This window comes from Pseudorasbora parva, unplaced genomic scaffold (genome assembly GCF_024679245.1).
Source record: "Pseudorasbora parva isolate DD20220531a unplaced genomic scaffold, ASM2467924v1 scaffold_31, whole genome shotgun sequence".
NCBI classification, from domain to species: Eukaryota; Metazoa; Chordata; class Actinopteri; order Cypriniformes; family Gobionidae; genus Pseudorasbora; species Pseudorasbora parva.
Genome location: NW_027125103.1, coordinates 915,855 through 928,100, shown reverse-complemented (window position 1 = coordinate 928,100; position 12,246 = coordinate 915,855). Strand labels below are relative to the sequence as shown.

At 42.8% G+C, this 12,246-nt stretch overlaps 1 pseudogene; it reads left to right on the top strand.

Moving 5' to 3' along the window:
- Positions 1–2,585: 2,585 nt before the first annotated feature.
- On the top strand, positions 2,586–10,043 carry LOC137065803 (alpha-2-macroglobulin-like; annotated as a pseudogene).
- Positions 10,044–12,246: the final 2,203 nt, after the last annotated feature.

The window sequence follows — 12,246 nt, the reverse complement described above, 5'->3', positions numbered from 1 at the left end:
ACATGACTCAAATAAAATTGATTTTATACAATCAGTCTTTGTTGCCTCGTGTGCACTCAAATTGTCTAAAGATTTATGCATGATTACATGGTTTAAAGTTGCCCTAGAATGATTTGAAACAATATTTCAAATTGTCCTGATATCTAAATAGAGGGTATGTGGCTTATTTAAGGTCAGCTTGTCCAGATCCGGTTTTACAGGTCCATTTACAACCCTAGAAATTCTCCCTAGGATCTAATGCTCTGTTTTCGCCTTATTTGGAAGGGCCGTGAATATTAATGCAGAGTTCTGCTCTGATTGGCTGTTTCACTGCACCGCTAACACATCTATACCATCTGTCATGGCAATGATTTGACAATGATAGCTTCTTAACTTTGAATCACGAACTGAACTGGGTACCGTGTAAATATGTTGTTTGTACAGTAGCGTTACCGTTTGACAGTAGAGTCCTGATTTAAAAGTTGCTTGAGTTAGACAAACAAAGTAATGTAGAAGCCACTCAAAATAGTCAGTGTCATGTTTGCTACTCACCTGCTGCAAAATAAACATACTTCAGTCCTCAAATGTATATTTATTTCACAAGTTGGCTAAAGCCTTGTCAAATGACTATTGTTTCAACTTGGATGGTGGAGAAGGTGACGTTAGCTACAAGGATCGAGTGAGCGACCTGTGAGCAACTAAACAGTAGTAGTTAGATCTAGACAACACAGGATATTATTGTAATGTTGTCTTACTAAGAAACTTTCAATTTAATCAGAAATGGGTTCGTCAGTCAAGAAGTGGATACAATCACTACTTACTGTTTGCAGGAATTTGGTTGTTATCGACCCTTTCTTCAAGACACTGAGCGAATCCTGCTTGATATTGTCCCAGGTTAGAAAAAACTCTCCGTGGTGAAATGGGCTTAGCAAACAAACAACTTTGAATTAAATTGTTGCAGTATCCAATAAACATCAACCATGACTGTTGACTTTTTTTTTTTTATCTGTGGGAAGAGGATGAAAAGTCCTCACATCCCCTGCACAGCCTGGAACATGACATTTATTTCCATGATCTGCCGTTTTCGCTATCCTCGCGTGACGCTTGTTTATCTGCTGAATTCCGCCTGAAAATTAACATGGGCTGACATGCAAATCTTAGGGGCGTACATATTAAGGATCCCAGCGATTGCGTCACAGGTGGCGTTAGGTTGAAAATTGACTTTTTTTTCCGTGGTGTTTTTCACAAACAAGATTTACATATAAAGGAGAAGGCAATAGTGTTTGAGACTCACTGTATGTGATGGCCAAGTACTGAACTCTTTTTATTTAACTATGGCAAGGTTAGTTAAATTTTTCATTCTAGGGAACCTTTAACATACAAATTCCTGAACTTAATGTGCATATAAAATAAAGAAATTGACAACATATTCAAGAGATCACGATTTTGGGTTTTTGCAAAGATAAAAAAGGATGCAACGGTCAGATTAGTAGGGTTAAAATGTATTTATTATGCTACAAAGACAAAATAAATGGGCAGCTGTTTCTTAAACAAGACCACAAAATGAGCAAGTTTAAGCCAATATTAATATATAGAAGATAGATGAATTAAACCTGTCACACAAGTTGTCGCGCTTGTGATATCGTCATGGGTCACATGATAACGTCAACATGGCGCATAAAGTGCGGATCGCATTCATACTTAACGAGATCTGGGGTGCTTCCCAATTCTTATTTGTGCAACCTCATTTCCTTTCCTAGCTTCCGAGGAAAAGACGCGAGGGCGGAGGAATTGAATCAAGATATATCCTCGCTCCCTTTAACGTCACTTCAAAGCGGCGTCAATTAATGATGACAGCTGGATTTAGTCGGGATTCTTGAACATTAGAGATAACTATTTATATTGTAAGCTTCAGCCTCCACAAAATACCATATTTGTCCATATTTTAATCAATATTACCAGTTATTATTAACAACGAATTCCAGTTATTAACTGCTTTTTCGTTGTATAATATTAGTTTCTATTTGTTTCTTTCATTTTCTTGTGCTTTGATATAATTCTGCAACTGTCAGGTGTTGTTATTTGACAAAAATTTGTGTCTTGTACATGTAAATATGATTATAAATTAATAAATAAATGTGGCACGATGTGAAGGGGGAGGAGAATTAAAGCTTGCGTCACGTTTAGTCGATAAAACCCTTCCGCAAAGGATACTCCAGTGTATCCTCGCTCATGACTCCTTAGGAGGCATCCTCACTCCTCCATCCTCGACTCCTCACGGTGCAATTAGAGAATTGAGATCTACAAGATGGCTGAGCTCCATCAGTTTCCGGGTCATAGGATGGAGGACGGAGGAGCGAGGAAACGAGGAGGGATATTAAAAAGCACCCCTGAAAATATAGTACCTACTCTTTTAGCACTCGTTAAGTAAGTATTTATTGAAATTGAGCACCTAGTCAATGAGTATGCAGTTCCGAACGCAGCCCGTGTCACTTTGGCAACCCTGTGATTAATTACCGGGGCTCCGCCCTAAATACGCCCTGATTGCCTGTGAGTGCTAATTCAAACTGATCCCAATTATTAAGAGCCTTTCAATAATGTTGCCATCAGAACAAATAATTCAGAGTTAAGCTGTAGAGCAGTGTGAATCTGTACAGAAGTGCTGCAGGTTTTTGAGAGCCTTCTGTGTGGTCTTGGTTGATTTCTCCTCATGGCGGGGAGGGAGGTTTGTGTTTGGAAAGGGCTCCTTTTAGCTCTATTCCTCTTTGCTGTCGATGGACAGAAAAGGCCGTAAGTACCATGGGCTTTGAAGTGAACTGTTTTTTTTTTTTCCTCTCCCCCTTCTCCTTCACAGGTCTCCAACAACTCTGAATCCCTTTCCATGTTCAAGGATTATTTATTTTTTTCCCTTCATGTTTTCACAGATTATTTATGGTGATGTTCCCTGCAGTGACAGAGTCTGGGTCTGATGCCAAATTGTGTGCAAGTCTTCTGCAACCGCAAGAGAGTCTTACAATGACCGTTTCTCTGCTTGATGACACAAACAGCACGACTCAACTTGTGCAGCAGGTTTCTTCTAAGCCATTTCACCGCTGCTTTTGTTTCCAGGTCTGTTATCATGAGACTTGTGGCTTTTTCTTGTCTGGTTTGTTGTATGTTAACTGTAGTTTCTCTACAGGCTCCTAGAGTAGATGGAGAATCTGTGCAGAAGCTGAAGGTGGAAGTTCAAGGGAGTGTCTTCAGAGCGACCGAAGAGAGGAAAGTCATGTTCAGACGTTACCTGCCTTTGACCTTCATCCAAACAGACAAAGCCATCTACAATCCAGGACAAACAGGTGAGCAGTGCATGACCCATGGTTGAATATTGGCGCTGTAGAAAAAAAACACTAGCACCAGTTCTGATAATTTGTGTAATGCTATTTATGTGAGCGTTTGTTGCTGTTTTTGCAGTGAATTTCAGAGTTGTCACCATGGATGCTAAATTTGTGCCTCTTGATCAGATGGTAAGGCCTGACCATAATCAAACTGCAAATTATTCTTATGTGCAGCGTTTTCCTCTTTCTTCACTGACTACTGCATCAGTGTTCTCTTAAATGCCTAATATTCCTGTATTTGTGTCTTGCAGTACAATCTGGTGGCGGTGGAGGTAAGACTTTTCTCCAGTGCAAGTCTTTGAATGGAGGTGATGAAGGTTTTTGTACTCTGTTTGTAGTTTTTCCTCTGATCTGCTAACTGTTTTCATAGGACAATCATAATAACCGGATTGGCCAGTGGACTAACGTTTCCTCAACGGGGTGGATCTTGCAGCTTTCTCACAAGTTAAACCCAGAGGCTCAGATAGGGATGTATACACTAAAGGCTTTTATTGGTGACCAAATGACCTCCCATGTTTTTGAGGTGAAAAAATATGGTAAGTCGTTGTTCCTCTAATGTGCAGCAGTTCAACGACGGATCTGAGCTCCTGTTCAAGTTTGTTTCCTACTTTAGTTTTGCCGAAGTTTGATGTGACCGTAAACATCCCACAGACGTACAGCGTTGCTGATGTGGGACTGAAAGTTGAGGCTTGTGCCAAGTGAGTGAAGCTTTTTATTTTCTTATCTTGTGGTTGGTCAGTTCTAGACGTTAGTTGTGATGTTTCCCAGATACACATATGGCCAACCTGTACCTGGTCAAGTGTTGGTGGAAGTGTGTCGTGAGCCATTTCCATATGTTGTGGTTCCTGGGGTGAGCCGTCGTTGCCTGGCTCAAACTGCACAGGTTTGACTCCTGCCTTACAATGGAGGGTTTTTCTTCTACTTGACTTCAATGTGACCACTTCTGTTCTGCTACCAGATGAATGCTACTGGCTGTGCTGTCCTTGCTGTCGCTACATCAGTGTTTTTTGGCACTGCGCTTGAAAATGATATGCAAGACACATTTCTTGTAAATGTGACCGTCACTGAGGAGGGAACAGGTGAGCTATTGGCTGATCTGAGCCAACGGCTCTCTATGGCGGGAGTTGACCTGTTTGTTAGTTTTTTTGTTTTGTTTTTTCAGCTGTAGTGATGTCAAAATCTGCAACGGTGTCCATTACATTTGAAGTCGGCAAGGTCACGTTTGTGGACATCCCAGATTATTTTGAACCTGGATTAACGATTAATGGAAAGGTAACTTTTATCCCTGGTTGCAGAAGCCTTTACACTGGTTTCCTTTCCTGACCTTGGTCACTCCTACCAGCTATCAGTGTCTCGTTTTGATGGCACCCCAATTGGAAGCAAAGCTGTGTATCTCCTGGATGGTAACAGCTGGCCAAACAAACTGCTGCTGAATCTGACCACAAACCAGAACGGACTGGCCACGTTCTCCCTCAACACTGCTAATCTTCCAAAAGCTGATCTCAATCTGGTGGTACGATTTGCTCTTTATATTTTGTGACTGTCGACCACTCACTCTTGCAAGAGACCAATTCCATTCACTGTTCCCCAGGCGAGTGTGACTCCAGTGGTTGGTTATGGTTACAAATCCCCATACTTCACTACAGATACGAGGGTTGTTCAACTTCTCCGACCCGTTTCTCCTGACAACCCATCATTTAGTGAACTGACTATAGTGACACTCGAGCAGCCACTCAAATGTGGTGCTGTGTTTCCAGTGACCGTGAAGTATTCTTTTGTTGGAGAGACTGGCGACTACAGCGCTGATATCGTCTATATGGTGAGTGGACATTTTAATTTGTGTGCTGGTCTGTTTGTTCAGCATCTTGTATTGTCTTCTGTCAGGTCCTGTCCAGAGGCGTGATTGTCCTCCATGGATTTCAGAGAGTCAGAGCAAGCGCTTCTAATACTGTCACGAGTGGCTCGGTGTCGTTCCAACTGTCTGTCAGTGTCGCTATGGCTCCAGCAGTGCAGATTCTGGTCTACTGCGTTCTGCCCAGTGAGAATGTAGTTGCAGCTACGGTGTCTTTTGAGACGGAAAGGTGTTTCCAAAACCAGGTATGATGTGCGCTAGCATATTTTGGCTTTATGTGGGGAATGGTGACGTGCCTTACAGAGCATTGATCCTTGTTCCAGGTGTCTCTACGGTTCTCTCCTGCTACAGCTGTTCCTGCTGAGGGAAATGTTCTGACGGTCTCTGCTCAAGCAGGCTCTCTGTGTGGCCTTAGTGCTGTAGATCAGAGCGTCCGGATCTTGGAGCCAGGAAGACGCCTGAGTGCTGAAATGGTATCCATGTGCAGTTGCTCTTTAAATCCTTGAGCTTGCTTGACATTCAGGTTCAGCTTTAGAATTTGTAATGCTGACAAACCTATGCTATTATAGGGCTGTTATGATTACAGCAGTGTTGTACCTTGCGCTGTAACGCCTTACATTATAAACTCTGAACATAACATGCCAAAAGGCTTTTAGTGCAATATTTTTACAGAAAGCAATTGTTTCATGGTCCCAGGTGTTTGACTTGCTCCCAGTGCGCTCACTATCAGGTTACCCGTACAGTGTTGAGGATGAACCATGTTTTGGTTTTCCACCCCGTCGAGCTGTTGAGGCTGCTGTAGGGAGGATTTATCCTCCCTACACTGTTCCTACAAATCAAGCCTACACAGCATTCAAGGTAGAAAATATTCATAGCCATGTAGTCACTGAATAAGACTCAAGTCAATGACTATTGTTTTGACTCGTTACTATTACAGAGCCTGGGAATGAAGATCGCAACAAATCTTGCTGTACGAGCCCCTCCATGCCGGCTGTATTCTCGCTTTCCAGATGGTAGGTTATTTTAGTGAGACTGTCAATGACCTGGTGAACTTGCCTTCAGTTATTGGAGCTTATTCCTCATTCTTTGTGATATATTTGCATAGTCTGCAGAATAAATATTCTAATATACCAAGAGTGTGTGAAATTGCTTGTCCCTTTCACTGGTGAATCGTCGTGTTTTTTTTTACAAGCAAGTGCTGGAGGCGACGCTTCCTCTTCTGATGTGACCATCAGGACTTACTTTCCAGAAACCTGGTTCTGGCAGCTTGCTCAAGTGGGGTTAGTGAAGGATCTTGTTCCTTCTGAAGTACGTACTAGTAAACTCACGAATTCCCCTTTATTGCTCTTCTGCTGTCCTTCAGAGCCACTGGATCCACACAAGTTCCCCTCACTGTTCCTGACACCATCACCACATGGGAGACTGAGGCGTTCTGCCTGTCCTCAATAGGTTTCGGTCTGGCTCCTCCCACTCTGCTGACGGTCTTCCAGCCCTTCTTCCTGGAGCTCTCCCTGCCATACTCTATAGTCCGTGGGGAGTCTTTTGATCTGAAGGCCACGGTCTTCAGCTATCTGTCCAAGTGTATCATGGTCTGTCATGGTTTATTTACCTTTTATATAATGGATATGTATAGAGAAGGTCCCATCTTTGCTTCATGTGCTCCGTTTCATTGGCAGGTTAAAGTGACTCCAGCTTCATCCACAAACTTCACTCTTACAGAATATCCTGATCCGTACTCATCCTGTCTTTGTGCCAATGGGAGAAAGACCTTCAAATGGGTTCTCTCAGCTTCTGTTCTCGGTCAGTTTTGTACCGGCAGTTTCTAAATTTGAAGTGAACGGTGTTGCTCACTTCCTGTCTGTCACCACAGGAACGGTCAATGTGACGGTCAACGCTTCAGCCGAGCCATCCCGCACTCGATGTGGCACTGAGGCAGTGACCGTGCCGTCCAGAGGACGCGTTGACGTTGTCACTCGAAGTCTACTTGTCCTGGTAAGTGTAAAAACGGCCTTCAGGAGTTTGACATTGGAACTCATTCTGCTTTACTGATGTGGTGTTTTATTGCTTTTTATAGCCTGAAGGAGTTGAAAGGACAAACACCCAGAGTTGGTTACTGTGTCCAAAGGGTTTGTTTGCACTCAATGATTTATCCCTGTTCAGCCAAACATTAGCCTAGTGTTCAACGCTGATCCTTTGTTCGGTCTACAGGAAGCGTTCTTTCTGAAGACGTGACTGTGACACTTCCGAAAAATGTAATTGAGGGATCAGCCAGATGCTCCGTTTCAGTCCTTGGTAAAGCATTTCATGGAGTAGAAAGTGACGCATTATGTTTGTCTGAATAACGTTGTTTCTGATGTGGGCTTTATGCTTCTCCTCTTGTAGGGGATATAATGGGTCGTGCACTGAAGAATCTAGATGGGTTGTTACAGATGCCTTCTGGCTGTGGAGAACAGAATATGATCATTCTTGCTCCCAATATTTACGTCCTGCTGTACCTGAAGGTCACGGGGCAACTCACTGCAGCCATTCGAGAGACCGCCACAGGCTACCTTCGAATCGGTATGGACGACCAATCCACTTTAAATGTCTAGGAGCCTAAATGACAAGAAGGTTTAGTCCTGCTCTTCCCCTTAGGCTATCAGACTGTCTAACTGCCTGACTAATTTACATGTGGCTTTTGACCTAATCAGGATATCAAGGACAACTGAACTACAGACACGAGGATGGTTCATACAGCACCTTCGGTCATGACGAATCCAATACATAGTGAGCTGCTTCCTGTTCTACTGTTGTGAGTGTATGAGCTGTTATGGCACTTTCGGTTTAAGTTCAGTTTGTCACCACCTTCTTCACGGCCAGGTTGACTGCCTTTGTCCTGAGGTCTTTTGGTCTAGCGGGGCAATTCATCTTCATTGATCCAAATGTCCTGCAGACTGCAAAGGATTGGTTGATCAGCAAGCAGCGTTCAGATGGCTGTTTCATGCAACAGGGAACTCTGTACCACAGTGACATGAAGGTGCCTTATACGTTTCTTAATGCTCGAACCAATAGACTTGGTATGTTCTAAATCTTTTGTTTTTTAGGGGGGAGTTGGCGACCACGTGACCATGACTGGCTACGTTGTGGCGTCATTGCTTGAATTAGGCGTCCCTGCCACGGTAAAACATCTCGTAGTTGTATGTGTTCCTTGCAGGTGACCTTGCTGCCTGACGCTTGCTTTGATTTCAGGATCCCGTCATTACCAACGCTCTGTCCTGCTTGAGGCCTGTCATTGGGAACCTGGGAAACACTTATGCCACGGCTCTGCTTGCCTACACCTTCAGTCTAGCTGGAGAGACCACCACTCGATCTCAGCTTTTAACTACCTTGGACAACCTTGCCATTTCTGAAGGTGACATTTACACCAGCCTCTTGATATTGGTTATCGCCTTTGCCATCAACTTTCTCCCCTCCATCTCCTCCTAAGGCACTAAGCTCCATTGGTCCCAGACGACATCTGGTGATACTCTAGCGGTTGAGATCAATGCTTACGTGCTGTTAGCGGTTCTCGCTGTTCAGCCTCTCACGACGGCTAATCTGGGCTATGCTAACCGCATTGTCAACTGGCTGGTGACCCAGCAGAATCCCTATGGAGGCTTCTCCTCGACACAGGTGCCTCTGACTACCAAACATGAGCACGCTCATTAAGTGGGGTTTTTAATCTGGTGCTTGTTTTCAGGACACTGTGGTGGCTCTTCATGCCCTGTCTGTGTACGCTGCTCAAGTGTTTAGTTTGGACGGCTTCAGCACCGTTACTGTACAGTCCTCAGTGGTAGGAGGAGACTCTTATAGTTTCACCGTGAATCGGGATAACAGGCTGCTGTATCAGGAGAAACCGCTGAAGAACGTTCCTGGCAAATATAGTGTTAAAGCCTCAGGATCCAACTGTGTGTCTGTGCAGGTCTGTATCTTCACCTCCTGTGTCTTGTGCAAATCCAATTTCTTAAAAAGCTCTCCGTACTATAGATTGCATGTTTCTACAACATCCCAACACCCGTTAAAGTCACCAGGACACTGAGTGTTGAAGCGGCGGTTAAGGGAGACTGCCAACGGCTTGGAGCCAATCTCAAGTTGAACTTCATAGTGACGTAAGGCTATCTTTGGCTTGGTTTCCTGAAACCAACTCTTGTTTGACTCTTGCATTGATCCTGTTGACTAAACCACTTATTTCCCCCCATTACACATTCAGATACAACGGTGTAAAAGCAAGCACTAACATGGTTATCGTGGACATTAAGCTCCTGTCAGGCTTCACTGCAGATACGTCACCGGTTTGTGTTCAAGATGATTTGGTCCCAAGATGCTAGAAGCTCCTTCAAATATAATTGTCTGTCTGTAAACTATGGTTTTCCCCTCAGCTTGGATCTCCACCCCAGTCGTTTGCTCCACTAGTGGAGCGTGTTGACGCAGATGATGATCATGTCCTAGTGTATCTGAAAGAGGTGAGACCTTGTACACTGGGTATATTCACTAGCTGCCATCTTCGAATACTGTTCATCCTTTCGGTCTCGTAGGTTCCCCAAGGAGTCCCCATGAGCTACACTCTTCGGCTGAACCAGGTTCTTGCAGTGAAAAATCTCAAGCCAGCAGTCATCAACATTTATGACTACTATCAGCCAAGTACGCTTTTTTTCCTAATCGTGCTTTGCTCTGGCTGAACTCACTGAAATTGATCAAGCTCACTTCATGTTCCTCTTTCAGGTGATGCGTTTGAGACCACCTACACGTCACCCTGTCCATGATTTGACTCGGTACTGGATGCAAGACATGACTCAAATAAAATTGATTTTATACAATCAGTCTTTGTTGCCTCGTGTGCACTCAAATTGTCTAAAGATTTATGCATGATTACATGGTTTTAAAGGTGCCCTAGAATGATTTGAAACAATATTTCAAATTGTTCTGATATCTAAATAGAGGGTATGTGGCTTATTTAAGGTCAGCTTGTCCAGATACGGTTTTACGGGTCCGTTTACATCCCTAGAAATTCTCCCTAGGATCTAATGCTCTGTTTTCGCCTTATTTGGAAGGGCTGTGACTATTAATGCAGAGTTCTGCTCTTATTGGCTGTTTCACTGCTCAGCTAACAATCTATACCATCTGTCATGGCAATGATTTGACAATTACAGCTTGACTTTGAATCGCGAACTGAACTGGGTAGTGTGTAAATGTTGTTTGTACAGTAATTTTACAGTTTGACCGTAGAGTACTGATTTAAAAATTGCTTGAGTTAGCCAAACCAAGTGGTGTAGAAGCCACTCAAAATAGTCAGTGTCATGTCTACTACTCACCTGCTGCAAAATAAACATGCTTCAGTTCTCAATGGTGGAGAAGGTGACATTAGCTACAAGGATTGAGTGAGCGCTCTAAGCAACTAAACAGTAGTAGTAGTGTTGTTGGCTTCTAAACTGTGTTAATGATGAAATGTAGGCTAATTTAGATTTCACTCCGTCAAAAGGGATCGACATGTGTCTCTACTGTTGTATTTTATGACAACACTGGCAGGAAAATTACCGGTTGTCATTTGACAAACTGTTGTGTGCAAGTTTCCAATACTAGCATCTTGCGTTCGATCGAGACAACACGGGATATCATCGGAATGTTGTCTTGGTAAGAAACTTTCAATTTAATCAGAAATGGGTTTGACAGTCAAGAAGTGGATAAAATCAGTACTTGCTGCTTGAAGGGCCGATTCCAACCATATTCCTGCAAGATGCTGAGCGAATTTTTCATTCTAGGGCATGTCTTTTTCATTCTTGTCTGTTGTAGCAACGGCATATATTTGGCTTTAGGATCAATTTAATAGGTCAGAAGTAATATAATGACATGTTCAGGGAATCTCTAATATGAAGCTAGAAACCCACGACTGCCTGTGACTGTGGTTTATTTGAGTTCTTTAACCAAATAAATCAAATTAAACTCAAATTATTTGAGTTCTTTAACCAAATTAACCTCAGCCGGATCGTGGGCGGGAAGGTTGTCGCAAGTGGGCGTGTCTCTACTTTTAATTATACAAACTATTCAATCAGCTATCCCAAACTATGCATCACTTGAAAGCTAAAACAAGATTCATTTTCTCAACTCGTTTTTGCAATAAATACACCAGAGAGGAAAGGGTTTAATGAAATGCTAAAGCACTAGCTATTTAAACGTTAGCGTAATAAACGCGGTACTCATCTTTAATCTCCCTTTTGTGCAGATCAGATCGGACGAGTCCAAGAAACAACAGCATAGTACATGTCCGTGTAAGAGTCCACTCTTCAAAATCTCACTTTTTAATCCAAAACAACGAAAGAATAAGGGCAAAAACTAAAAATCCTCTGTTGTTTGCATTAGAGTAATCAATCATGTCCATTTTCGAGTTTTTGTCACAGTTTTTATTTTGTGTTTTTTTTGCCAGTTAAATGCTGAGGAGGATCTTGCATTTTATAGAGGAATCATTTCAGTTGAAAAACAAGTGATTTAATTTATTTAGTGAATTTTTATCTGTCACGATAAAGTGTTTTGTTTAATATCTAGATGGTTTGCAATGATAATTACGTAACTGCAGAACACCCGGAGATACGGAGTGTTGATGAAAAATATCCAGTGAACTATAATGTTGGCTAATGAAATTATATTGAGTTAGATTCCATAAGGTGGTGTTTTAATGTAGGGCACTTCAGGTTCACTCACAGAATCTCGATCATCATCCTCAGAAACACTGTCCAACTGTGAAACAATCTCCTCTTTGGGGAACGACGGCTTGTGGTACCATCACAGAGAGCTTTTTCATTGATTCCAGAATCGATCCCGGGATGGGGACCTAGTAACATTGCCAGGATCAGTCTCGGAATGCTCCCTGTGTGGTGAGTGTAAGTGGTGGTGTGTCGCAGTGATGGCGCTTAAGCATAATGTAGGATATTAATGTACATTGCTTGAGTGGTTAGGCACTTACAATTATACCCTATTTCTTTTCAGTCCTCCTAGCAAACGTTGACAGTGTAAACTCCACCTGTTTGG